At 39.7% G+C, this 25,677-nt stretch overlaps 1 protein-coding gene across 10 annotated transcripts in view; it reads left to right on the top strand.

Annotated features, from left to right (window-relative positions):
• The window catches only part of MBD5 (methyl-CpG binding domain protein 5), a 149,365-nt gene that overhangs the window by 43,655 nt on the left and 80,033 nt on the right, over window positions 1-25,677 (top strand). For all 10 annotated transcript variants that reach the window (XR_005105627.1, XM_037396356.1, XM_037396355.1 and 7 more), the window contains exon 2: window positions 10,446-10,543. The gene's annotated coding sequence lies outside the window, so the exon portion shown is untranslated. The remainder of the gene's footprint in view (window positions 1-10,445; window positions 10,544-25,677) is intronic.

Below are 25,677 nucleotides of genomic sequence, written 5' to 3'. Positions count from 1 at the left end.
TTGATTCAGTGTCATGATTTCTGGTATTCAGTGTTTGAAAGCACAAGAACGGTAATTATTTTATAATGGTAAATGTCAGCATGCAGTTTTCTCAGAATTAACCAAAAATAGAACTTTAGTCCAACTTGTAACATTTTTGCAGGTTTTAAGTGCAAATATTGATAGGAAATAGCCATTCAGAAACTAAAGCTTTGTATCTACAGTTCTATAATGTAGTTCCTTCAGTCTTTAGTTCTATGTTTAGAAAAATTATTACTATGACATCAGTGCTGTGCAGATTTGTTATAGACATAGACTGCCCTGGAGCTATAAAATGCTGTTAGGGTGATAGCAACTGCCACAAATCGGAGGTGGGTATTTTTGGAACCATCTAAACAGCAGAGGAAGATCATCGTGTTATAAAGCATGGTGATGCTTGCACAGTTATAAAAATACTTTTCTGTTTTCTTTCTTCGGTCCAAAAATAAACAATAGGTAGTCTTCCTAATCCTTTCATTCATTTTTCCCGATGTACACATTTCCACATTTTCAAAAGAATTTCAACTAACTTTGCAGCCTGGTAACAACAAGACTACAGTTGACGGAAATTTTGTATTTTGTTTCCCACTGTCACCAACATACCGAGGATTTGAGGAGGTCACTAAAAATGACTCTGCCACAGTTTTTTTGCTCGTAAAGTAAGAACTTTGTCATCTTGACGTAACTTAGGACATGAGTTACATTTAAGAGTGTATTTTCAGTGTGTTAGGTGTTTGGATGAGTGATGGTATGGATGCAAAGTGTTTTGTATATGGAAATTTTAAAAAGTTCAGAACCATCTTTTTTTGGAGAGAGATTGTTCAAATTCGCTGATGTGTCATCTTCACTGAAAGGTGAGGTGTGTGTGACTGGTCATTTAGCGTTTCTTAATTAGTCAGAATTCAAAAGAGTACTTGGGTGAAATGTGAGTAAATCTCATTACTGTGACAGTGGTTGCTTAACTACAAAGAAAGCATGTGTTTAATAAACCCTACTCACTTTTATGACCTAGTTTGCTGTGGATAGTCACTTTCTTAGGGCAACACAGGGCTTACTTTTCCCCACTTTAATTCTCTTAAACTTAAATAAATGAGGGGTTATTCCCATCTCTCATCTTAATTTCTGGGCTACTTATAGCAAGGGAAGGCTCTTCCTGTTGGTGTCTGTAGTAACTCCTGGTTCCCACTGGGGCTTCTCTTTGGTCTGTTCCCGGTCCTCCTCTGGTTCCCATGGAAGCACTTGGAGTTTCCTGGTTTGTCATTCCTCTCTGATAAACTAAGAGTTTAAACACTATGTTCTATTCATCTTCCTATGGCTGCGGATGGAGTAGATACTGGTTGGGCAGCCTGACACAAAGACCAGCCTGAGATATGAAATAAATTGTTGCAAAAGCTTCTGCATACTCATTTGAACCACCTGTAACTTCTGTACTCACATAAAGCACTTAGCTTTAAGAGCATGCTCTAGTGCTAAGGTAGTAAGTAGAAATAAATGAGAATAGCGAAGAAAAGTCTGGATGCCATGTTCATGTGTTAGTGGATGATGTGGCAGAATATGGTGCATGGCGGGGACTGAAGTGAGGGGAGCTCACTTCCTCAGTGGGTGGGCTGGTAAGGGGGTTTGGGGAGAGGTTCTTCGAGTTTGTTCTACTCCTGCTGTAGGCTCAAGTCTAGTGTTGGTTTCCCAAGATGTACAGCCTGAAGTCCTGTAATGCTGCAGGAGACTGTTACATGTTAGACAGTCTCCATGGAGAATTGTGCTTTTGGTAATTGCAGAAGAAGTTCCACTGTTCAGCTTTAAGAGAGAGATAAGCTGCTAAAAAATATTTAAAGTAACCTAGAAAGGAAGGAAATGTAAATATTCATGTTTCAAAGAGAAGTGGGATTTCTTTCTAATGTAGCTTTTGTCTCATTGAGGACTGGGTTTTTTCTTCCAGAAATATTGTTTTATTTCTCCAAACTTTTAATAGTGCTAGGATTTTGACTGTATTAAAAAATAAAGTATCAGTTCTTTGCATAGAGAAAACAAATTTTTGCATTTTAGATATGTTATATTACATTATAATGTTGGTTTAGGCTTAAATATGGGGGGGGGGGGGGGGGGCGGGGAGAGAAGAAAAAAAAAGGCAAGTATGTTACAGAAGCAATGCCCAAATCACAGCACCCTCACCCACGGCGTTCGCCCTGAGGGCTGGGGAGGGCTGCAGCACCACTTCCCGCTTTGCTCAGCACAGTGACCAGGGAAGTTTGGTGAGTGACACTGGCCCGAGTGCAACTGAGGAATGCTTGGGAACTGCGAAGACTGGTTTTCACCGGCGTGCTCATGATAAAATTAGTGAGGCTTTCATATTTTTAGTTAAAATGTCGTCTTTTTTTCTAATGCTAATTAGAAAGTTCAGTTATTTACTGTTTTACTGACACCAAAATAACAGTTAAAAGCCAGATGAAATTCTTTCTTAGAACAGTATTGGAGCAGAGTCATCTGTCATGTGATTGTATTAGTTCTTGGTTGCTCATCTCTGACCAAAAAAAAAGACAGACCTGGTTTATTTATTTCTCACTTAAAACTATTAATTTAAAGCAATATTGAGGCTGCCTTTTCTGCATTATTGTGGAATAAAAAAAGAAAAACACAGCTTTTTTGCTCTTAATTCTTTCCCAGAGCCTCTGCAACTGAGTTGAATCATCTTGTGGATTCTCAAATCAGAGGAGAATGTAACCCTGTTAAGGATCACGGTGTGCTTTGTGCAGTGCCGATTCCTCTTGCTTTCTTCTTCTTCCACTATGCACATCGGGTGTGCTCCCCAGTACGCAACGTATATGTGTGTTCGTGGGTGTAAAAATAGAAAGCTGGAAAACAAAGATCTCTTCGGTGTTCTTGAAATCTACTAGTCCTTTATATTTGCCACTAAAAAAACATTTAGAAAACACTATGCTACCCTTGTGTAGCTCTGTGCAGATATTCTATTATGTATGCTAAAATTTCTAGTGTTTTCTGTGTACATCTATCTTAGTGTGAAATAATCTTCATGTGACTGTAAGGTGGGTTTTTTTCTCACAGCTAGGAAAACGATACCTCCCAGAGGCAAATGACTGATGGAGATTGCAAAGGCTTTGTAGTATTTCTGTGGTAGTGCCTCTTACATATATTTCCTTATTTAAGAGAAAGTGGTCTGAGATTTTGCACCTGTCTAAGCCAATGGGTTTCTTTTAATACCTAAACATCTGTATGAAGCTCAGGCGTGTTTTTCACCCATGTGATTTAAAGGAACACATGTAACTTCATCTAAGTTATTTTGGATTTATGCCAGTGCAGAAGTTGGCTCTTTCAAGAAGCTAATTTACTGAAACTAATGCAAATATTTAATTCTTGAGGTTAGAGTGTCTTTTGTTTGCATTTGTGATATTCTAATTAAAAGCAAACCCCCAGTGTGGGGTGGGCACAGACAGTTACCACAACTCACAGGGAAGCAAGGTTTTGCCATCAGAGCTCTGGGTGGGACCAGCGACTCATATAAAGAAATCCAGTTATGGGGGCAGCGTGGTCTATGCTGTATCATTTTCTGTGTTCAAGTTATTTTTTGTAAAATGTTTGAACAATGCTTTGGGCCACTGTGTTAATAATAGCAGAAAATCTACCTTACCCCAAATAATTAAAAAAAAAAAAGAGTACAAGAGCTATTTACACTGAGAACAAATGATAAGCTAATGACATTAGAAAAACGTATCGATGCTTATACATAGCTATGCAATGTAAAATTTAGGTTAAAACACTTTTAAGACAGTAGCACCCATGAACATAAAAAATAATGTCTAAAACAAAGTTATTATTTTCCCTCAATGATTTTTGAGCGTTTATTTTGAATTATCATTGTCATGTATTCAGATGGTTTAGCTTCTTCAGAGTCGCTGTTTGGGACTAAATTAATGAAAATGTGTATGGGATTTAGAAGGTTTCATATCTCAGAAGATACTAAATGTTGAGTTGTATCTAAAGAAATGTTTTGTCCCTGGTCCAGGAAGAAATTTAAAAAAAAAAAAAAAAATCAAAACAGATTCTTACATTTGAGCAGAGACATATGTTTTGTGGGTTGGCACCAGACTAGGATGCAGAATCTTGTAGAACCAACTCTTCATACTCTAGGATATTTAGAGGAACAACATTCGAAACAAGGTGCTGGAGACTTTTTTTATTTAAAAAAGAAAGGAATAAAAGGAAAAAATAAAGAGCACCTGAAGAACAGCACAGAGGAATTCCAGCCACTCCGGTCAGCAAGTCAGCTTCATGGGGTCCCACTTTGATGCTCTATGCAAATGCACATAGCGTGGGGAATAACCAAGGGAGTTAGAGATGTACGTACGCATGCAGGGCTGTGGTCTTAATGGCATCACAGAGACCTGGTGGGATGCTCCTCTGACTGGAGGGTTGGAATGGAAGGATGCAGGGCCTTTAGGAAGGACAGGCTGGAGAGATGAGGAGGGGCTGTCAGTGACCAGATGGACTGTGTAGATCTCTGCCTGGGAATGGATGAGGAGCCAGCTGAGGGCTTATGGGTCAGGATTAAAGGGAGGTCAGGGACAGGTGACATTATAGTGGGGGGCTGCCATAGGTTATCTGACTAGGAAGACCGAGCAGATGAGGCCCTCTGCAGGCAAACAGGAGCAGCCTCACATCCTCACAGAGGATTTGAACCACCCCAGTACCTGCTGGAGGGACAGCACAGCAGGGCATAAGCAATCCAGGAGGTTCCTGGAATGCGCTGATGGTAATTTCCTTCTCCAAGTGCCAGAGGAGCCAACGAGGAGAGAGGCTATACTGGACCTTGTTCTCACCAACAAGAAGGGGCTGGTCAGGAATGTGAAGCTCAAGGGCAGCCTTGGCTGCAGGGACCATGAAATGGTGGAGTTAAGATCCTTAGGGCAGTGAGGAAGGCACATGGCAAGCTCACTGCCCTGGGCTTCAGGAGAGCAGAGTTTGGCCTCTTCAGGGATCTACTTGGTAGAGTACCATGGGATAAAGCTCTGGAGGGAAAAGGGGTGCAAAAGGGAAGCGTACAGCGGGTGGAGGCAAGGACAGGTAGCCAGGGAGGAATACAGAGAAATTGTCTGAGCAGCTGGGGATCAGGTTAGGCAAGTTAAATCCCTGATGAAATTCAGTCTGGCCAGGGACATAGAGGGCAACAAGAAAAGCTGCTACAGATACATCAGCGATAAAAGAAGCCTAGGGAAAATGTGGGTCCTCTCTGGAAGGAAATGGGAGACCTGGTTACCCAGGATGTGGAGAAGGCTGAGGTACTTTTCTGTCTTAGTCTTCACTGGCAAGTATTCCAGCCACGCTGCCCAACTCACAGAAGGTGAAGGTGGAGACTGGGAGAATGAAGAGCTGCCCACCCATAGGAGAAGACTGGGTTTGAGATCATCTAAGGAACCTGAAGGTGCACAAGTCCATGGGACCTCATGAGATGCATCCATGGGTTCTGAGGGCACTGGCAGGTGAAGTTGCTAAGCAAATGTCCATCATATTTGAGAAGTTGTGGCAGTTGGATGAAGTTCCCACTGACTGGAAAAGGGGAAACATAACCCCCATTTTTAAAAAGGGAAAAAAGGAAGAACTGAGGACCTACAGGCCAGTTAGTCTCATCTCTGTGCCTGGCCAGATCATGGATCAGATCCTTCTGGAAACTATGCTAAGGTACATGGAAAATGAGGCAGTGATTAATGGCAGCCAGCACAGCTTCACTAAGGGCAAATCATGCCTGACAAACTTGGTGACCTTCTACAGTGGGGTCACAGTGTTGGTGGATAAGGGAAGAGCAACTGATGGCATCTACCTGGACTTGTGCAAAGCATTTGACACTGTCCTGCACAACACCCCAGTCTTTAGACTGGAGAGACAAGTGTTTGAGGGGTGGACCACTTGGTGGATAAGGAATTGGCTGGATTGTCACACGCAAAGAGTTGTGGTCAGTGGCTTGATGTCCAAGTGGAGACCGCTGACGAGTGGTGTTCCTCAGGAGCTGGTACTGGGACCAGCACTGTTGGCATCTTTGTCGGCAACGTGGCCAGTGGGATTGAGAGCACCCTGAGCAAGTTTACCAATGACACCAAGCTGTGTGGTGTGGTTGACACACTAGAGGGAAGAGGTGTCATCCAGAGGGACTGCAACAGGCTTGAGAGGTGGGCCTGTGCGAGCCTCATGAAGGTCAACAACGCCAAGTTTCAGGGTCCTGCATCTGGACCGGGCAATTGCATGCACAAATACAGGCTGGGTGGAGAATGGGTTGAGAGCAGCCCTGAGAAGAAGGACTTGTGAGTGTTGGTGGATGAGAAGCTCAACATGGAGGGGCACTGTGCGCTCGCATCCCAGAAAGCCAGCCGAATCCTGGGCTGCATCACCAGCAGCGTGGCCAGCAGGGTGAGGGAGGTGATTCTTCCCCTCTCCTCTGCTCTTGTGAGACCCCCCCCGCAGCGCTGCCTCCAGCTCTGGGGCCTCCACCATAAGGAGGACATGGACCTGCTGGAACGAGCCCGGAGGAGGCCACGTAGGTGCTGAGGGGCTGGAGCCCCTCTCCTGGGAAGCCGGGCTGGGAGAGCTGGGGCTGTTCAGCCTGGAGAAGAGCAGGCTCCGGGGGGGCCTTAGAGCAGCTCCCAGCGCCTGAAGGGGCCGGCAGGAGAGCTGGGGGGGGGCTTCTTACAGGGGCACGTGTGACAGGGCACGGGGGTGGCTTTGAGCGCAGAGAGGGCAGATGCAGGTCAGAGATCAGGAAGAACCTCTCCCCGTGAGGGCGGCAAGGCGGTGGGCCAGGCTGCCCAGAGCAGCTGTGGGTGCCCCATCCCTGGCAGTGCTCCAGGCCAGGCTGGATGGGGCTGGGAGCAGCCTGGGCTGGGGGGGGGTCCCTGCCCGGGGCAGGGGTGGGAACTGGGTGGGCTTTAAGGTCCCTTCCAGCCCAAACCCTTCTGTGATTTGATGAATATCAATTTTCTTTAAGATGGAAAATAACTGTTTTGAGTTTCGTTGTGACTGTCCCTTTATTTCTAGTGCCATTTTAACTGTGTCTTTGTGTCTGTGCCAAGTGGCGTACCGGAATCAGATACCGTAAACAAGATAATGTGTTATTGAAAAGAAAGTTTTAATTTCATTGGTAAATATACATTAATTGAAGATGAGGTCACAGTGACTCCTTCTGGTTGTTAGGATGATGATCATAAAATTATATGAAGAAGGAATGACAAAGTTCTTGGGTGCCATTCAGCAAAATGAACAGGTCCCTAGAGGTTTAGAAGTTTCCCCTGAAGCATGAGGTTTGACACAGAAGAAACTTTTTCCCTGTGATGCGATGGTCAAACTCCTTCAAGGAGGATTGGAGGTTTTGAGAACAAAATTAATGATGCCATTACAGTTATTGCAGTTGCTATATATGAGGGAAAGATGATTAAATCTGTTCAGAAATAACATCTGTAATGGGAGCAGAGTTCAAATATCTGGATTTTGGTTGTACAGGATGTGTCAACAAAAATAAGAAAATATCATCTATTAATACAAAAGGCAAAGTGAGAATGATTTACTTGTCAGGCAAAAATAAAAGAAATATTTTCAGTGGCACTTAAAAAATCTGGGGACATTTGGATACGATTCAACTTCTTAAGAAATCTGAATGCAAAGTTTGAAGGGCAATTGATAGAAAGCCTCAACACCAAATTATATGTGTGAAGTCACCTTTAGGAAAAGCAAGATTCTGAACCACTTTGAAGAATAATTGTTTAAAATAGCACAATGAAATGGAGCAACTACAGGGAAATGAATGCAACGTGTTATGTGTTCTCCTTTTTTAAAAAAAAAAAAAATCAAACATTTTTTGCATCTTCAATTTTAAGATTTCCTTGTCAGCAGGTGTGCTTTCTGGTTTGTACCTACTGGTAAGTATCTTCCATGCTGAACTTATTAAACAAATCTGTTGATGGATTTTGCTTTGGCTTCCATACCAGTTTATTCCTCTGACTTTATTGGTTTGGCATATAAAACCAGTAAAGCATGGCCAGAGACTAGTACAGCTAGCAAAACAAGCATATGTCACGACTGCACAAGATGTAGGCCTGTTGAAGGGAATTGTTTCGGGTGTAAGGTTTACACGGCGTACAGTAACGCAGCAACGCATTTGGTATCTTAGATTGGGTTTAGTGCCTGAGCAGCCTATCAGCAGAACTTCTTGTTCATCTGTTTATTTCACAGAGTACTACTGCATGCCTCAAGGTATTTCATTAGCCTTAGCTATTTTAAAAAGCTTTTTTCCGCCCCTCCCCTGCCCCTCAACCCTGGCTTGAACCATATCTGAAAATGCAGTGGCAGTCTGCTGGGGCAGCGTTGCTTTCAGTTTCCTACACAGCAGCTTTTTAATACTTTAATAGGGTCATTTTGTGTCTGGAATTTTTTTCCCCATAGCAATCCATCAACTCTCAGTTTGGCAGGCATCAAGGCACAGCATACGTTCAATTTCTTTTTCAGATTTTTCATTAGAAGAAGAGAGTTAGCATAATCATGGTATAGCCTATGCAATTCTATTTCAGAGACTGATCTGGCAGTTATTTTTTCTACTTTCTAAAATTCTGGAGGCACTAGAAAGAGCAGAGAGTATCCATTTAAGTATTCGATAACTTGCTATTTTGTGGAAGAAGTTGATTTACAAGGTGCTTATTTTTGGATTATGGAAGTTGGGGGGATTTGGATTGACTTCAGAAGAAACAAACATGGACAATTCAGATAGAGTGTTTTCATAAAGCTGAGATGAAATAACTTTGCATAGATGTAGGCAAACTGCAAAAACTTGGTAGTTTTGCTAATAGAGCTGTATTTATATTAATTATATTAACTATAATAATATTTAACTGTTATGGCTTTAAGCAGCAGCAAATTGTCCACAGAGCCTGCCAAGTGATGTAGTGATCCAGTTATCTCTCCACACATACCCTGACAGCTGGCAATCAGATGTCCTAGGCCTGCAAATAAATAAATGGGTGAATAAGCAAATAATGTTTTTTTAAAAAAATATATTCACGATGATTTAGTTGCTTGTGCTAACCCAAGCTGGATTGCTGTTGTGGCTGTACAGTGTCAGGAGGCAGCAAAAGGTTTTTCTTTGCTCGGAGTTGGATATCTCCATAATCTGAGAAAGAGTAAACCAAGTAGAATCAACCGAGTAGGAGGGAAAGTTGTTTACAAGGTGAAAGCCTTTTGACTTGATTAGTTTTCAGTTAATTGCATCTGTGTTGCTAAATGAGGACTGAAAGATTTCAAAATTATTGCGGCATATGTTAGGTTATACGGGTACCAATGGGGCCTAATTTTGTGTATACTGTCGAGTGTGTACCTAAGGGTTGGTGTTACTGACTTCAGCCTGTTCTCAAACTTTCTGTCTCATGTTACACAGCTATGCTTTGAAGTTCCTTCACTAAGGAAATGTTCTCCAGAGCAAAGAATGTCAGGACATTCTGGACATAAGGAAACATCATTTTACTCTGAGGGTGGTTGACCACTGGACCAGGCTGCCCAGAGAGGCTGTGGGCAGTCTCAATCCGTGGAGATGTTCATAGTCCACATGGTTAAGATCCTGGGCCACCAGCTCTAGGTTGCCCTGCTTAAACAGGCATGGTGGTCCAAAAGTTCTCCAGAGGTCTATGGCAACCTCGCTACTCTGTGGAAATTTTATTGTGGCTATAATGGACAAATGGTTTGTCTTTCAGTGAAAGAAGTTGGGACCTGAAAAAAAAAAGTTGTAGCTGTTGAGCATTTTAGCTTAAGTTGATTCCAAAGGAAGTACGTACATAACTAGTTCATTTGATGCTGACCTTACTGTATGCATCGTAATTTTTCTTAATTCATCTTTCCATAGTTACAGGACACAAATATGAAAACAGCACTCATAAATTATACTGTATGGTTATACATATATGAATAATGCGTTTTAACAGTTTTTTAAACTGTAACTGGCATTTTTGGGGACATCGTCTTAAAGTTACTTTTCATTTGGCTTTTCAGAATTTAGGGAGTTGGTTTAACTTTTCATAATCTATTAGTGCGTATAATATAACATACTTCAAGTTGTAATTTTATGTGCCTTTTCTAATCTTTAACTTACGAGATGATTACTGGTGTTATTTTGGTATGAGAACAGTGAATTACCCAAATTTTGTGTATTTAGGCTTAAATAGACTAATGCGGTGTAATTGTTAAATGCCTCAAGTAGATAAATGCCTTCCCATGTAATGGCTCCAGTGCTTGTCTATTTGTTTTTAATGGTAGGTACTAAATTCATCTATTGTATGAAATGCATAATACTTTTTGTGCCTTCTGAATAAATAAAATCTTTAAAAATCCTCATTCTAGTTGCAACTAACCTGGCTTATGTACTGCTTTGTTGTGTTTTTCTTCAGATACTTACTGATGATGGTGGTCATTGGAGGCATAAATATTGAAGAATATATCATTTACAGACAAGATCTTTGAAATCAGTTTCCTTCAGACAGCAAAGGTAAGTAAAATATATTGTGCATTTGTATATAAGTAATGAGTCAGGTGGGTTTTTAACCTCAAAAATAACCAAAATTGAATAGCAGCTGAAGTTCAGAAGCCTTGACTGTACTTCCAAAAGTTCTAACTTTAGTAAGTTTTTTTATCCTACTAATGTGAAAAATAACCTTTATGGAATGAGCTGAGTTTCTTTTCTTCCCGTTAGTTACAACAACATGAGTCCTTAGCTTGTTTTTTTCTGCATTTGATGTTATTCCTTGTTCTTTTTTTCTCACAAGTTTTTCAAAATGCAGGTCTTTTGCAGTATCTCTGTGCAATACTGATGAGAACCTGAAGTACCTTGTACATTAAAATCTGAAGAACAGTTGGGCATGGAGAATACTACTCAAAAAGACAAAATTTATGTGGAAAAGAAATAGCCGGCAACATGCGAAGTAAAATAGCGGTCAATCTCTTGAAGATTTCTATCGAGATTTAGAAATGTTTCTTCTTTTTAATTAAGTATTAGAGACACGAATCAGATGTGCACTCTGCTTCTACTATTTCTTTTGAATGTGGACTTTTGATCAAAATAGTTGTTAGAGATTCAGGAGAGGTTTGTGTATTATTTTTTTCTGTTTTGAAATTAACTATATAGAACACTAGGTAATATGGGAAGAATTTTTTCAGTTATGGAAATAGAGCTAATTTTCCCACTCATTATCTCCTGTTAATTTAATATGTGGCAATATCTGGAATTTAGTGATGATTATATGGCAGTAGATTTTTGGTTAGCTGTACAGCTCATCTATGAGCAAACCAATTAAGACATAATTTCAGAATATAATTGAACTCCTAATGGGGCACTTTAATTCACTGGAAATTTACATATTTGCTTTTCTTTGTTTTAGTAGACAGGTCCAAAATGAGGGTGCAGCTTCATTTTTTAACTTCTCAGTACAGCAACTTCATCTGAGACTTTTCAAAGTGAAGCGTGTAAGATACTATTGAATAATAGGATGGATAAGTTCATGAATAAGCTACTTAGTTCTGAAATCTGAACTTCGAATAGCTTTTATTAGCTGTTTATGTGAAGAACAAAACTTACTGCATTGTTAGGATGCTGTGGCCCTGTTGATACTCTTCACCTACAGCGCAACACCGTACAATACAACACAGTGAAAACTGATTTACTTGGTACAAAGTTTGTTTAGTGTTCATAACTAATTGTCTTCCTTTAAGCATGTCTGGGCAGCTTTGATCTGCTGGAAGGGGCTCACTCTGCAGATCCTTATAACTGACTTTTCAAGCAGTATGAATAGAGAATTCTTGAAACTGCACAGTTAGTCCAGACCCAGCCTGATGGAGCATCAGGGCTGGAACACACAGCATCAGAGTTTTGTCTCACTTCTGTGTTACAAAAACAAAGCACCTCATTTATGTAGTGCTTGTAATGCATCTCTGATTTACTGCCCCTTCAGTATCTTTTTGCATAAGTCAGGGCTTTCCTGTGAAACCCCCTTTTTTCTTTTTTGAGGTTTTTTTCAGCCCAAGTTTAACTGCAAGGGCACTAAAACATTATGTTACTCGTATTTCACCATATGCAGTGGACACTGGCAGATGTATCTGGGCTAACCCAGCCCTGATTGTGTTGGGTTTTGCATCGCTCTAGGTTTTCGCAGCTCCCAAATGATGCTGTAAGGGAACAGCAGATGGGAAGGAGTTAAAAAGTGCGGCACATATAGCTGACTTACATGACCTAAAATAAGGAAACAAACAGTAACTGTTTGTTAGAGGAAAGCTCAAATTAAGAAAGAATTGAAGGCAGTTCTCTTTTTTTTTTTTTTTTTAACTCCCCCCCCCCCCCCTTTTTTTTTTGACCCTGAAAATGGAAGACCTTTTTCATTTAAAAAATAAACACTACTGAGCTGGGAGAGGTTATTTTTACCTCTGCCATGTTGAGGTTATATTTTTGGGTTTGTTTTGTTGTTCCTGTTTCCTTCAAGGATAGACCTTTGCATATGCTTTTATTTGTTCTAAAGTGGGCATCTACAACATTTGGTAAAGGAAAACCAAATGTTTTGGAGGAATAATTATCAAAGTTTGCATTTGGATTAAGAGGAAACATTTCTTCTACGTGAAAAACTGGGGCAGGGAAAGTATTTCTTTCTATAATGTTAATGTTTTACTAGTTACTTCCTTGAAGTTTTAATATGTACATACGGATAAACCTCAGGATGCTTCTACAAAATCCAAAAAAACATTTAGCTCTCTTTGTCGGTATCTTAGCTTTTATTTTGTACTTTTTGTCTATCGATACTAAAATGTTCACAGCTGTATAGGTATGTGCAGACACTGTTTCTATTCCATTTGATCTATTTTTAAATGCAGGGGCTTTTTCTATTTAATACGCATTACTGTGCTTGCAGTCTAATACTTCAAAACCTTAGTGACCTTGGTTCACCCACTTGTACCTTGTACATTATCATGCAGTCTTTAATTATGTGGTAACATGCTATTTTTCTCCGTAGAAGGAAATTCTTGCATTCAATAGGCGATATTTAATCAGTATGCAGCTATCTAGTATTTTTAATTGTTTCGTGTGTACATATTTTCTGTACTATATAATTTTCAGACCTTGCTCTGCAGATAGAATTAAGAATTTGCCTTTATGTTTCACTGTAGCTTTTAGCAACAGGTTTTCTCTAAGTCTTTCTGGCAAAGACCAATCTCTGAAGCCCAGGTTATTTTTCGGAAACATTTTCTGTGCTAGGAGCTTCCTTTGCCAGTTCTTTTGATGGGCTGCTGAGGTTTGTATACCTTTTACAGTAGTTGCAGAACTGGGTTACTCACTCCATGAAGATTCTTTCAAGCCAGAAAAGCGAGAACGGTGATCCTACATGAAGATCTTGGGAATTGAAAGAATTGTTGGCCTAGGCATCTTTTTTTGAAGTCATGAGTTCATTCTTCTTGGTTCTCAGTTTCACACTCAGCCATTCTTACCTGTAACCTGCTTCCTTGTACGTCTCATGTCCTGCATCTCTGTTTTCAGTCTCCCTCATCCAAGTAATTTCCAGTGTCAGCTGGTTTCTATTCCAGGTTCATTATCCGTTCTCACACAGTACCAGTCTTCCCTCATTTCAGTTACTCTCTAGAATTACAGTTCTATTCTGGCTCCAGATTTGCACCCCTTTTTCTCAGGGTGAGTCTGCACAGATGGGTATTGAAGGTAGCACATCTTTCTACCCATGCTCTGAGTCAGCTGATGCAAGTCAACTTCTGTGCAACAGCCTTGTAGCTACTTTGGCGTGACTGAAGTGCTACGGAGGAGCTAATTCTGCCTCTCTGCTATGCTAGGAAGGTTACACACAACCATAATGCAAAGATAGCTGTCTGCCAAATGCTGTCCTTGCTATAGTGCATGTGTACGTAGAAATTCTGCATTTCCAAAACTGAACGTTTCAAAAAACTTTTAAATTCTGTATTGGAAAATGGGTATTTTTAATACGCGTGTAGCAATTTTAGGATGATCACTGTGGATTTTACATATCCATAAACTGAGATGGTGCTTATTGATTTGTATTATTTATTTCAGCATGTGAAAGAAACCAGAACGATACAAGTCCTCATAATATTTTTTCTTGTTAATCACTTAAAAGCATGCAAAGATATATCAGAGAAATATAGCATGAATAAAATAGAAAACTGTTTATGCAGACTTGAGGAGGATGTGTGAGGTTTACATCTGTTTCATGTGTTTTATCTTTTCAAACAGTACATGGAAAATTCTAGTAGTTAGATAGAATTTTATACTATGTGATAAAACGATAAACATGTTTAGTCCCCTGTGCCATCTCCAGCTGCAAGCCATGTAGTCTTTGAGAACTTTCTGAACTGCCTAATTCTGGGATTCATGATGTATCACTGCACAAAATCAGGCCTCTTGCTATCCAAACTTCAGAATTTATAGGGCTGTTTAATTATACTGAAGTATATAACATATGACTTGGCGCTGCATCCACAATGCTTCTCTAAATAGTTTGTCTTAGAACTGTGTCATTACTAATGTTTTGATTGCAGTTATTGTAAGACAGAGGAGGAGCAGTGTCGTGTTGCATCATTTTTCTCCCTAAAGCAGTCTGCAGTCCGGATTGACAGACAATTTTTCCTGGGTTGTCATTAAAACCAAGGAGCCCAATTGTCTTTTCTGAAGCCCTAATGTTTTTCTGAGAACAGTCAATTTTCTGTCTCTCTCTCATCTTTTCATATGAAAGGGTTGGGGTTTCTGTGAAATCCCAGGTTACTTTCTCTAATGCAGGATATAAACTAATTCTACCTTCTTAAATTGAATAAGGGGAAACCTACTTAATTTGGAAGGTTTCTTCTACAGAATTTTTTTAAAGGCTTTTGGAAAAAAAAAAAAAGGTATAACATTACAATATCAGTACTTTTAGGTACATTTTAGAGTACCTTTTGAATATAATAGATTCGATAGGTCGTTCTTTGCCTTTAGCAGAAAATTTTTACCTCTTCTGCCAAGTTTTCCACATTTCACTAGAGCAAGAAGTTTGTTTTCAGTGGTCCCCATTTTTTTTCGAGCTGGTCCTTCTGAAACAATTTTCAAATAAAACACAGGCTGACGTTTTGAATTTTTCTGGAAGCATATACTGTAAATAAATCTTGCAAACTACAATGACTTTACATTTTGAAGAATTGGAACAGTGGGCACCCTGAACAAAAGCAAATATGCCCAACACTTTCTATTGTTACCAAATTAATCAAGCTCAGAGGTTTTAATTGTAATTTCAAAGTTAAATATTTAAGTAATGTGAATGTTTGTGATACTGCAGTGCATCTCTTTCTTTAAAATTAATAACATCATAGCAAAACTGTTAAAATTAACATTTTTTAATACATAATTATTCTTAGCAAAGCTAGGCATACGTGCACACAGCTTCTGAATTAGTTGCCTCAGGGTTGGCTTCATACAGTCACAGCACTCTGGATATCTCCAGAAAGCTTTGGGTTTTTTTTTATTATTTGAGTCTGCGATGTTAGTTTTAAAATATCCATCCTTTTCCTGTAGTACATCAAGATACTTCTGTGAAGTAAAAGCCACGTCGTCTTTGTTTTTCTTTGAAGAGCTATGGATTTAAAATCACAGATAAGAGCTACTGCCATTATTTTTTAATTACACAAAATATTTACAGGATGAATCTTAAGATAAACTGAACAAAAAGTTATAACACCAAACCAAACTCTGATCTTTGATTTTTGTTTTCATAATTCCTTCTGAAAAAAACAGTGTTCTAAAAAGAAGCTCAGGGGTAGCAAATTTAAAATCTGGCTACTAATGAAAACCAAAGAAACCATTGTTTTTCTTTACATGAAGGTGGCCTGAAAGGCTGTGAATGTTGTTTTTTTCCATTTTGCTCTTTAATTTTGTTTTATTTTCCCCTTACTATAAATTCCCATCCTTGGAGGCCCACTGTCTTGATGAAAAATCTGTTGAAATGCTTAAGGAAGGTGAAAATATTAAAAAAAAAAAAAACAAAAAACAAAAACCAAAAAACAACCTGGGGAGATGTCTGTGCTGTGATTCATCAGCCAGTGGTTGGTTTGGGTAACTGGTGCTGGTGATTTTGACCAGTGGGTGCTTGTCCCAGATACAAGTGTCCCCACTGCAAAGGCCTGGCCAAGTTGGCCTTTCTCCTTCTTTCTGTCCTCGTTACAATGTGCAGGGAGAGGGTGCAGGAGCTTTCCTTGGCTCTGTGTTGAGCTCCTCTCCAGTTGAGCAAGAATTTGGTTCTCTAAAGGGACTGGTGGGAAGGCATGAACTCTTGTCATTCCCCTGGCTTCACGTACAGCCCCGGTTTGAAGTTGGCACGTTCAGCTTGGAGATTGCCAGCACTGATCCACTTCTGATCTGGCCTTGTACCACCAGGAGCTGCAATTTATATATTCTAAGTATAGCCACGACAGCTTTCCTACAGTGAGAAATAAGAGTTTTCAAATTGAATTCTTGCTTTTGTTCATTTATCTTTAAACAAGGCATCGGCATTTTTCAGATTCTTAACTGGCCTCTATCAGCACATTGCTGCTGAAGGGAGATCCCTACTCCAGTTAGTTTCTACGGTCCAGCTCAGTGAATCTCAAACATCTTTGTCTCCTCCCCTAGAAGGATCCCATTCAGTGAAATGCTTTTAAATTAAAACCGGCAATGCTTTTAAATTCAAGCTCACACAAAGCTTCTGAAGAAAAGAACCACTCTTCCTCTGAAAACCTGTGTTGGTATGCCAGAGCTGTCACTGAAAACAGAATAATTTTTATTTGTTACTACATTCATGAAAAATATTTATGAGGCAAGATGATCACTAAGATGATTCCATAATTGCCATAGTTGGCTTTAACTTGGTCTCCCAAACTATGGTTGCATCACTTCAAAGGATTCATTACATTTCTTTTGGTTTTTATCCTCAGTGTATGAAAGCTTATAGGTACCGTTCTGAGAGTGGGGACAAAAATACTAGAGCTTAGGAACAGGATAGGTGAACTAAACTTTCCATTGAAAGCTCTTGTGAAAACTTTAAATGTCACATCGTTATTGATCAGCTCTGTCCATCTGTTGAGTTCTTAATACAGAAACTAAAATTATTTAGGACATAGATCCCAGCCTGAATTTTCCAAAGTAGCTGTAATGTATTTGAGGTGCATGTTGTTTAGATGTTAAAGAACAAAATGCTGGTTTTTTATACTATTGATACATAAATGGAAACGGTCATTGTTGAATCATGTGTAAATTGGTAATAGTTTGAGAAGGTAGCTACATGACAGAATTCTCATTTAGTTGCTGTCCTGACAAAGGGAACGGGAAATGGAGAAGGAAGCCTGGTCACAGGTATACCTTCAATAAAAGACAGAAGAGGAAAAACTGTATAATATATACGGTATGCATTATAATATATGTAATGTAACCTCACCTAGATAATTCTAACACAGCATTTTTGTTTACACTACTAATGCTTGTTTGGAAGTTTTATACCTTTTCCAGTGTGGATATTTATATTGGTTCAGGTGTATATCTTTTTTCCTTTAATTTTCTTTTTATCTCAAGTATAATTTAAGCATTTGAGTGACAGCAAGTGATATTTTCACAGGATAGATTATGTAGGGAAATGAACAGTTGACAGTAGGCATAATGGCAGCCTGGAACAGCCTGACATGTAGGTGTTCTGACTGGAAGATACTTACTGTGTTGAATGAAGTTCTCATGTAGAGTGGCTTTCAGTTTATATTGTATTCTCATAGTATAGTATTAAATATATACCCATTACACGTATGCATCAGGTGGGGTTTTTTACACAATATAATCTCTTGAAGAAGAAATAGCATTACATATTCTGAAAGGAAATTCAACAGGTAGGTCCTGGCATTAGTCAAAGTCCTTGGCCTTTGCATTCTGTAGGTGTGAAAGAGCAAGATGTCTTCCAAAGTGGGTAAATACACTTGTTGTTCCCATATAACTTCTCTGTAATTAGCTAAGAGCAACACAGAATAAATGTCTTTATTTTTTTTTTAGAAAGGAGAAGGGAGCTCTTGGTTATTAGTTGCATGCCAACTTTTGGCCTTTTTACAGACTTACAAATCCCAAATATTCATATTCAAAAGACCTTGGTAAAGTTATCCAGTACCTTGTGTGTAGTATGAAATTTCACAGGTGGAGAAAGTAAGAGAACTTTACCTGATTAAAGTTTAATGTCAATATTTCTGTTAACTTTCAGAAGATTAGATAACTACTTCTAGCTGAAAAACATGACAAATTGAACATTAACTTAAATGATACTTGCATAATATTCTGCCTATACAGAAGATTGATCAGTAGGTCATTTTACTTCAATATCATTCTGTTATACCATTTAAAGTGTAAAAATCGTAGTAACCTCTCTTTAACTGTTATATCAGCAGAAATTTATGCACATGCCTTGATCAAGTTAATATTTATTAGAATTATTTGTGATCCTTGGAAAACAGTTCCTTGAACCCCAGTGACGCTAGAGAAGAGCACTATTGTTCCTGCAAAGGGGCAGATTAAAACATGGTGCACATTCATTCATATTGTGAAACTGCAAAATGTGTATCTTCCAGTGCAGCAAGTTAGCAAATAGCTGATTTAGATGATGATGCTTTTAAAAATTGCCACATTACCAATATTTAAATGATTATGCCATCTGTCACGAATAATATTAAGACTGTGGATATCCCTGGTACCTTATCTGCATACTGCAAGCCAGTAAAAATCAGCTATTTTGCAGTAGTCTTCTCGAAAGAATTGAGAAGGGTAAAAACTGAGCCAGGCACCTTCCTCAGCAGGATGGTATAAAATTTGGTGGTTACCACCAAATGTGTTTCCGTAATTCACTTGGTTTTGTCTGTTTGCTTCATACTTAAGACTTCTTTCTGATATCTTTTCAGTGGAAATTATTATGAAGTAGTAGTACATACATAAAAATGATGATTGTCATGGTTTTTCTTAAATTACATTTTTTGGATGAGCTAAAATTTGAAATGCATTTCAGATCTTTAAAAACAGGTATGCTGTTTCAAATGACAGAAAAAAAACCCTTTTTGCCTACTTGTTCAAGACAGTGGGAGTACCATCCTAAACGCACCTGATATTATGTAGTCCCTTTTCTTAAAAAAAGACAAACAAAAGCAATGAAAAAACCCAGCCTAGTTATCACAGTGTGAGCCAAAGTAGTGACACTTGATTTTGGTGGCATAAAAGATCTTGGAAAATGGTGGCTTTTTTTCCCTCCTAGGGCATGAGAAGAATCTTTCTAGGTTATTGTTAGCAAAATGGGTCACCACTTTAGGATGGTCTACTGGTACATTTTACCAAAAAGCTTGTCATTCCCAGTTTAACTCAAGAAAAACGAAGTTAAACGTCCACTGTAACAATGTGTAGGACTCTGTCACTCAGCTGAAAGATACAGTATTTTGAAATCCTCTGCCTCATGTGTGTACAAGTCACTGGTTTGACACAGATGTTTCCGAATGAGGTTTGATGCCCCCAGATTGGATTATCATGACTGGCCTATCTAAACATGTATAATTATGCATTTTTTATGAATAGTTTTGATTTGGGCTACAGGAATGCAAAGCTAAAATTCCATCGGAGACAGTAAAAGATAGTTTATAATTACAAATGAACGAGCCTGGCTGCAGCTGCAGGAACAGGTGGGTAGGGACCAAGCTGATGAGGCTGAAGCAGCAGGGTCCGGAGATGCAGCCCACACACCACATCAGACCCCCTTTGGGAAGTGGGGTGAAGAGGGATGAGCTGCGTTTCCCATAGCTGCTGCCTCTTTCCCCGGTGAAGCAGACTCTATTATAAATGTACGCTTAATGCACAGTTATATTTAAGTACTTTTGCAAAAGAGTGAAGTGAAGCTGATCAATGATAAAATGCTTTCAAACCAGAAATACCTGTAAAAGCATATCTTCAAATGAGGATGGGAGTGGTGCCTTCAGCTGGGCATAGGTTCTTTAGTTGTATCTTCTGCCTGTGTATCTACTCTGCTCATTTTATTTCCTGCCCAGGACAGGTCCCGTTTCGGGGGGGGGGGGTGGGGGGTGGGGGGTGGTGGTGTTTGGGTTTGGGTTTTTTTTGTGATTTTGGTGGGTTTTTTTCCCCTAGGCATCTAAGGGAGAATAAGGGAGATTAAAAACCCAAAGGCCAGAGGCCACAGTGACTATTTTCTGGCTTCTTTCAGCATGCAGACTATCACTTTTCGTAGAACCTGGATGAAAGCTCAGCTATTTGAAAGCTACCTGATCTTGTTTCGAAGTCTGGAAGTGATAGTGAGCTTACCGTTTCACCTAGAAAACTGTTTCCGTATTTAATTACCTATAATAGTAAGAAATTGCATTTTATGTGAAATTAACACTGCTCTACCTTTCATCAGGAAAGACTTAAATATTTTTCTCTTTGTTTATGTGTACTAAAGCTTTCATAACTGTATTCTTGCTTGTTGTCATAGTGTGGGTATACTTTCCTCATCCCCCTTAGCTGTACCTGTGCTTTAGCATTTGCTTGCACTATTTGCAAAAAGAAAAAATTGTGCCAATTGGGAAGAGTTTGTGAAAACCATTTATGTGAAAGTGATCTGCCAAACAGTGTGCTGAGAAACACAGCCTAGCATACTTTTGCTGTGGCTCTCTAGCATAAAATTGATACATTGCATACTAAGTTTGCAGCTATACTACTGACATGCCTTATTGCTTTATCCCCTGAATTGCTGATAGAAACAATGTGGTAGATGTTAAATAGAATTTAGAGGGTTTTTAGAGGCCAAAGCATTCGTTAAGGCTAGTACTGCCCCAAGTATATAGTAAAACACAAAATTCTGTGATAGGGAAGAATTGCATTGCTGTATATTTAGAGCCTGCGCTCCGTGCTGCGTTAGGCAGCTCCCTCGGTGCACTGCAGCCGCCACGCGCTGTCCTTGCCCGTTACGGAGCATTTCTGGGGGAGCAGCTAACACAGTAAGTGACTTTGGGGTTCAGGTCAGGGGGATTACGTTTTTGGCTGGAAGGAAAGAAGGCTCTGACTTGCTCCTCCGTGATCAATTCCGAAATCCAGAACTAAGTATATAAGAAGCTAAAAGCTGTTTAGCCCCTCAGCCTGGGAAGTGAACTCACTGGCAAGTGGGCTGAAGGGAAGGGAGGAGGGAGACGTTGCAGGGGCTCTATGTTCTTCCTTATGTGTTGGAACGTAGCAGGGATGTGCTCCTTAGAGTAAGTTTTAGCTTAGATTCAGTTCATGTAATATTTATGTTAATGGGATATATTCACTGAAAAAGGGGATGGAAAAACCAAACCGCAATGTACAAAATATCTACTGGACTGACACAACAGTAAATTATTTGTTTAGGTAGAAATAGAAACTTAGAGAACATGAATCTGGGATTGAACTGTATGTTTTAGCTTTGAACCAAATGTGGTCATTTAGTGATGATTACAAGGTGATTTTAACGCAGCCAGATTTGAGGATCATTGTTGGTATGCAGTTACTGAAGTCTGAGGTTCTGGCTCTGTGGAAGCTGATGGCAGACCTGAAAAAGCCTTTAGGTTATATTTGCACAGTACAGTGCTCTACTGATCGAAGTGTGTTTCATTGCTACGTTCTGAGTACACATCTCATTCAAAATACTTGGTCCTTCTGGATTTGACACATGTAGGTATTTTTGCAGCACGTTTTGTAATAGAAGCTCTAGGCTAGAGATTCCGTATCAGTTAAATGTTTTTCTTGCCTGTCCCTGAAGTCACCTAGTATTTTGTCCCGTCTAAAAACTGTTCATTGGCAACATTAAGGAACACTGAATGCTGAAGCCATCTCTGTTGTTTATTTGGTCTAGTAAAAGGTAAAAAGAGAGTTTGGAAAATTGTTGGAGACATTTCTAATGAAGTCTCTCTTGAAGATTTTCTAGAGAAAATAAACACTGGGGGTTTTTTTGTTGTTGTTGTTGGGTTGGTTTTGGTTTTTTGTTTGTTAAGTAGATTTTTCCATACCTTCTGCAACTTGGTGATTCAAGTTCAATGAATTGCTAAATTCGGGGTTTGGCCAACAAATGTAAACGGTGGGGTAACCTGACACAGCCAGATTTGTCCAAATTGATGTTGAATGCATTTGTCATGTACTCCTCATGTACTTCCCTTCGCTGTGGCTGCTGAAGAAGAGCTCTCCAGATATCAGTGTCTGACCATGCAGTTGCCACATGATGTCTTTAAAGACTGCACAGACAGTCCTTTGCCCCGGGTACTTAAAGCACCAATTCTCAGGTAGGTTCCACTTGCCTGTCTTCATGCCTGCTCCCTCCTGAGCAGCCCCTATGGAGGCAGCGTACCCTGAGCTTGTCCTTGTCCACTGCAGTTCCAAGGCTTGACAGTAAAACAAAATGCAGAAGTATTTCTGAAAGCTGAAAGTAGAGAATGCTGAGTTAATACTTTCAAGACTTAGAAGCAAAACAGTATAATAAAACCCCAAACCTAATCTGTGCTTCTAAAGAAAATATGCTAAAATAGCTAAAAACATGCTACACCTTCAAGGCAGTCTTTGAACATTAGAAGAACTTGCATTTTATCAAATTTTCACTCACCTCACCCTCAAATATGTGATCTTGGTGTAGTTTCAAATGCAAATGTTGGTGATCTCTAGAGCCTGTATGCTTTTTACCTTTGACATTTCATAACTACATAATAGAGAATGGTAGGGCTAGCTGCCTACTTAATTGGGTTGATTTAATTTTTTAACAGTCAGCTTTCAATAGATTTCACATACAATATCTTTGGATGTATTTTGACAGGAGTACAAGTTTTAAGGCCTTTGGCCAGTCCTTTTCAGGAGTCAAACTGTCTCTTCATCTGTTGCTGTGGTTCATGCATACAAGTGCAAAAATGGCTTTAGAGATTTGGGATGCAGGAGAACTTCCCTGTGTGTCTGTTAATTCACTCTGATCTGTGTTGGTGCCAGAAAAAAAATAAAATCCTGATGACTCACCAGGAGAAGATTTCCATTCTGTGTGAAGTACTGTTCGGGTGTTTCACTAACCTAGTGGTGAGCGTAGCATTTGATAGTAGGGCATCAACGGCTAGTTCTTTTATGATGGACACTTGCAGTGTGTGGACAGTGGTGTGGGCAGTGGTTCTCAATGCTTCAAGTCTCAGATTGTGCTGAGGCTTTTGACAGAAACTGTGTGTTCCTATTGTATGATATATCAGTGTGTATCCAGGAGGAGATTAAAAACTGAGTAAATCAGTTTGGGGAAACTTGTACTCATTACGTGCTTAAAAAATACCAGTTTTTGCAGCGTTCCAAAGAATGCTACCAGAAGAAACCTGATAATTTCACCCTGTTAGAGGTGGGGTACCTCGACAGTTGCTATCCATAGGTCATGCACGGGATGATTTTGAGAGGCAGGAGGAAGTGTCACACCTGGGCTGCTGGACTCTGGGCGATACCTGCCCACTAGTAACAGGACACAGTGAGTTTTGCATAATATATGCGACACTAAAGCAAGGTAATTACTGATGACTAAGTTGGAAGTCATAGACTTTCAGGTCATTTTCCACAGTTTGAAAAATTGTTTCCTGTACTAAGGGAAATGGGACTGGCAGCAGGGAAAGCAGGAGGAGATGGAATGAGCCCTTACGAGCAAGCATAGAGAAATCTGATGTATTACATAGGCACCTACAAAATATTTTACCTTAGCATCATATACTCTCTGTTCTGATTGCTTTCATAATTTCATCCTGCTTCCTCATTTTGTGAACTATTTATGCTTAACATGTTTCTGTTGAAATAAAATTAACATTCCAGAACGCTATCTGGTAACTGTGAGTGTGTACCTGAACAGCAGTATCATCTTTTGTGCAAAAAATTGAATATGTTCAGCATTGCTGTTTAAACCAAAAGATACCAATAATAAATTGGAAGCCTGTTGCTTTTTCTCCCTTCTGAAAAAAAAAAACCAAAATGGAAGCCCAGGGTTCTGTTACATCCCTGGCACTTTATTTAAATCCAAAAAATATAATAACTATTCAATAAAACAAAAAAAAAGGAAATTCAGAGACTGTATAAGTTGATAATTGGAAAAGAAAAAAAGCCCCTGCTGGACAGCATCAAGCATCTGAGGTTGCAAAGAGCAGATAGTTTGTCCTCAATGCAGTCCCTTGGCTTTCTGGGTGCTCTGGGGTGTATGAAACTGCTGGGAAATGCTGTCCATCCTCAGGGAGAGCAGTGAAGGAGAGCCGTCGTAGGGGCTGGGAGAGTGGAGTGAGTCATTGTATCCTGTGTTTACAGTTCAACCTCAAGATCAGGATTTGTTTGCAAAGATGATCTTGGGTGCAGCAGGCGTCTGTGGTTTAACAGGACAGAAAGCTGGTCCCTCATATCCAAAATCTGTTCTTATCTTTGTACACTACTCCCAGGCCTTTCTCATAGGTTCACATACTTTCTTTCCTTCCTTTTTTCCCCCTCCTTCCTTTCTTTTTTCCCCCTCCTTCTGATCTGAGCCACCTTTTCTGGTGGCTGTAAAAGCTCCGACTAGAGCAGGGGGCTGAGAGCTCTGAGCGTTGAGGTGTTGAAATCTTGGGTATGTTGCAGTGCAGGAAGCAGAAAGGCAGCTCTCCAGCCAGCCTCCAGAAGGAAATGCTGTGCTTTGCCATGGAGAAATCCTGGGGTGTCCATGCTAATGGTGCATATGTTGGGTAGAGAGGAGAGGAAACACACCACCTCTAGGAAGTCCTGTTACACCACCTCTAGGAAGTCCTGTTAACATTTTTCCGTGATTGGAGAGAGAGAAAGAGAAAGTCACTGCTGTATGTTGTGGAGAGAGTGAGCCTTGCTCTAGGGTGCTGGAAATCAAATAGTTAATGCTACAAGAAATCTTTATGGCCCTCTTGTAAATCATGCTCAGTTAAAGGGAACGTGGCAATTTTAAATCGGCTGTCCCAGGAAGTCAACACTGGTTTTAAATGCGTGCAAACTGAAAATAATCTGTGCCAGAACTTCTTGTGCTAGTGCCAGCTAAAAAGAAGAAAGAAAGAAAAAGTCAAATTGATAGGTTTCAAAGCTGATCATTGTGCTTAAGTGCTATGGCTGGAAATTGCTGAATAACTTTTCCATTGAAATAACAGTTACTGTATGTGTGTGAAGGTACATATGGTGCCTTTGCAATAATACAAAATACCTGAAATCCTGAATTCCTTGCTAAGCTTGCAGCATTGCACAAAAATACGACCTGATGCAATGTATTGCCATTTGGCTTAACCTGAGATGATTCCATGAATGTCAAACAACATAATGCTAAGGATATTCAAAATTCATGCAAAACATGATGTCAGTATGTGTGACCTCAACTCCATAGTAGCATAATGTGTTAAATTATCTTGCTGTAGTTCCAAAAAGCTTCATGGATTAAGTTTTTTTGAAGTGCTACTCTTTAACAGAGGAATTTTTTTTAAAAATGAAAAATTCTACCTCTCCAGCTCTTCTGTTTACCTTAGCTTCTCAAACCTCCTGTATTCCGAATCGTCTTTATAGTGTGACAATTCCTGCCCGTCTCTGTGGTCATTCTGGGCAGGGAAAATCTTCAT

The sequence above is a fragment of the Falco rusticolus genome, chromosome 8 (assembly GCF_015220075.1).
Source record: "Falco rusticolus isolate bFalRus1 chromosome 8, bFalRus1.pri, whole genome shotgun sequence".
Classification (NCBI taxonomy): domain Eukaryota; kingdom Metazoa; phylum Chordata; class Aves; order Falconiformes; family Falconidae; genus Falco; species Falco rusticolus.
The sequence above is the reverse complement of the archived record's forward strand: the minus strand, read 5'-3'. Positions and strand labels throughout refer to the sequence as shown.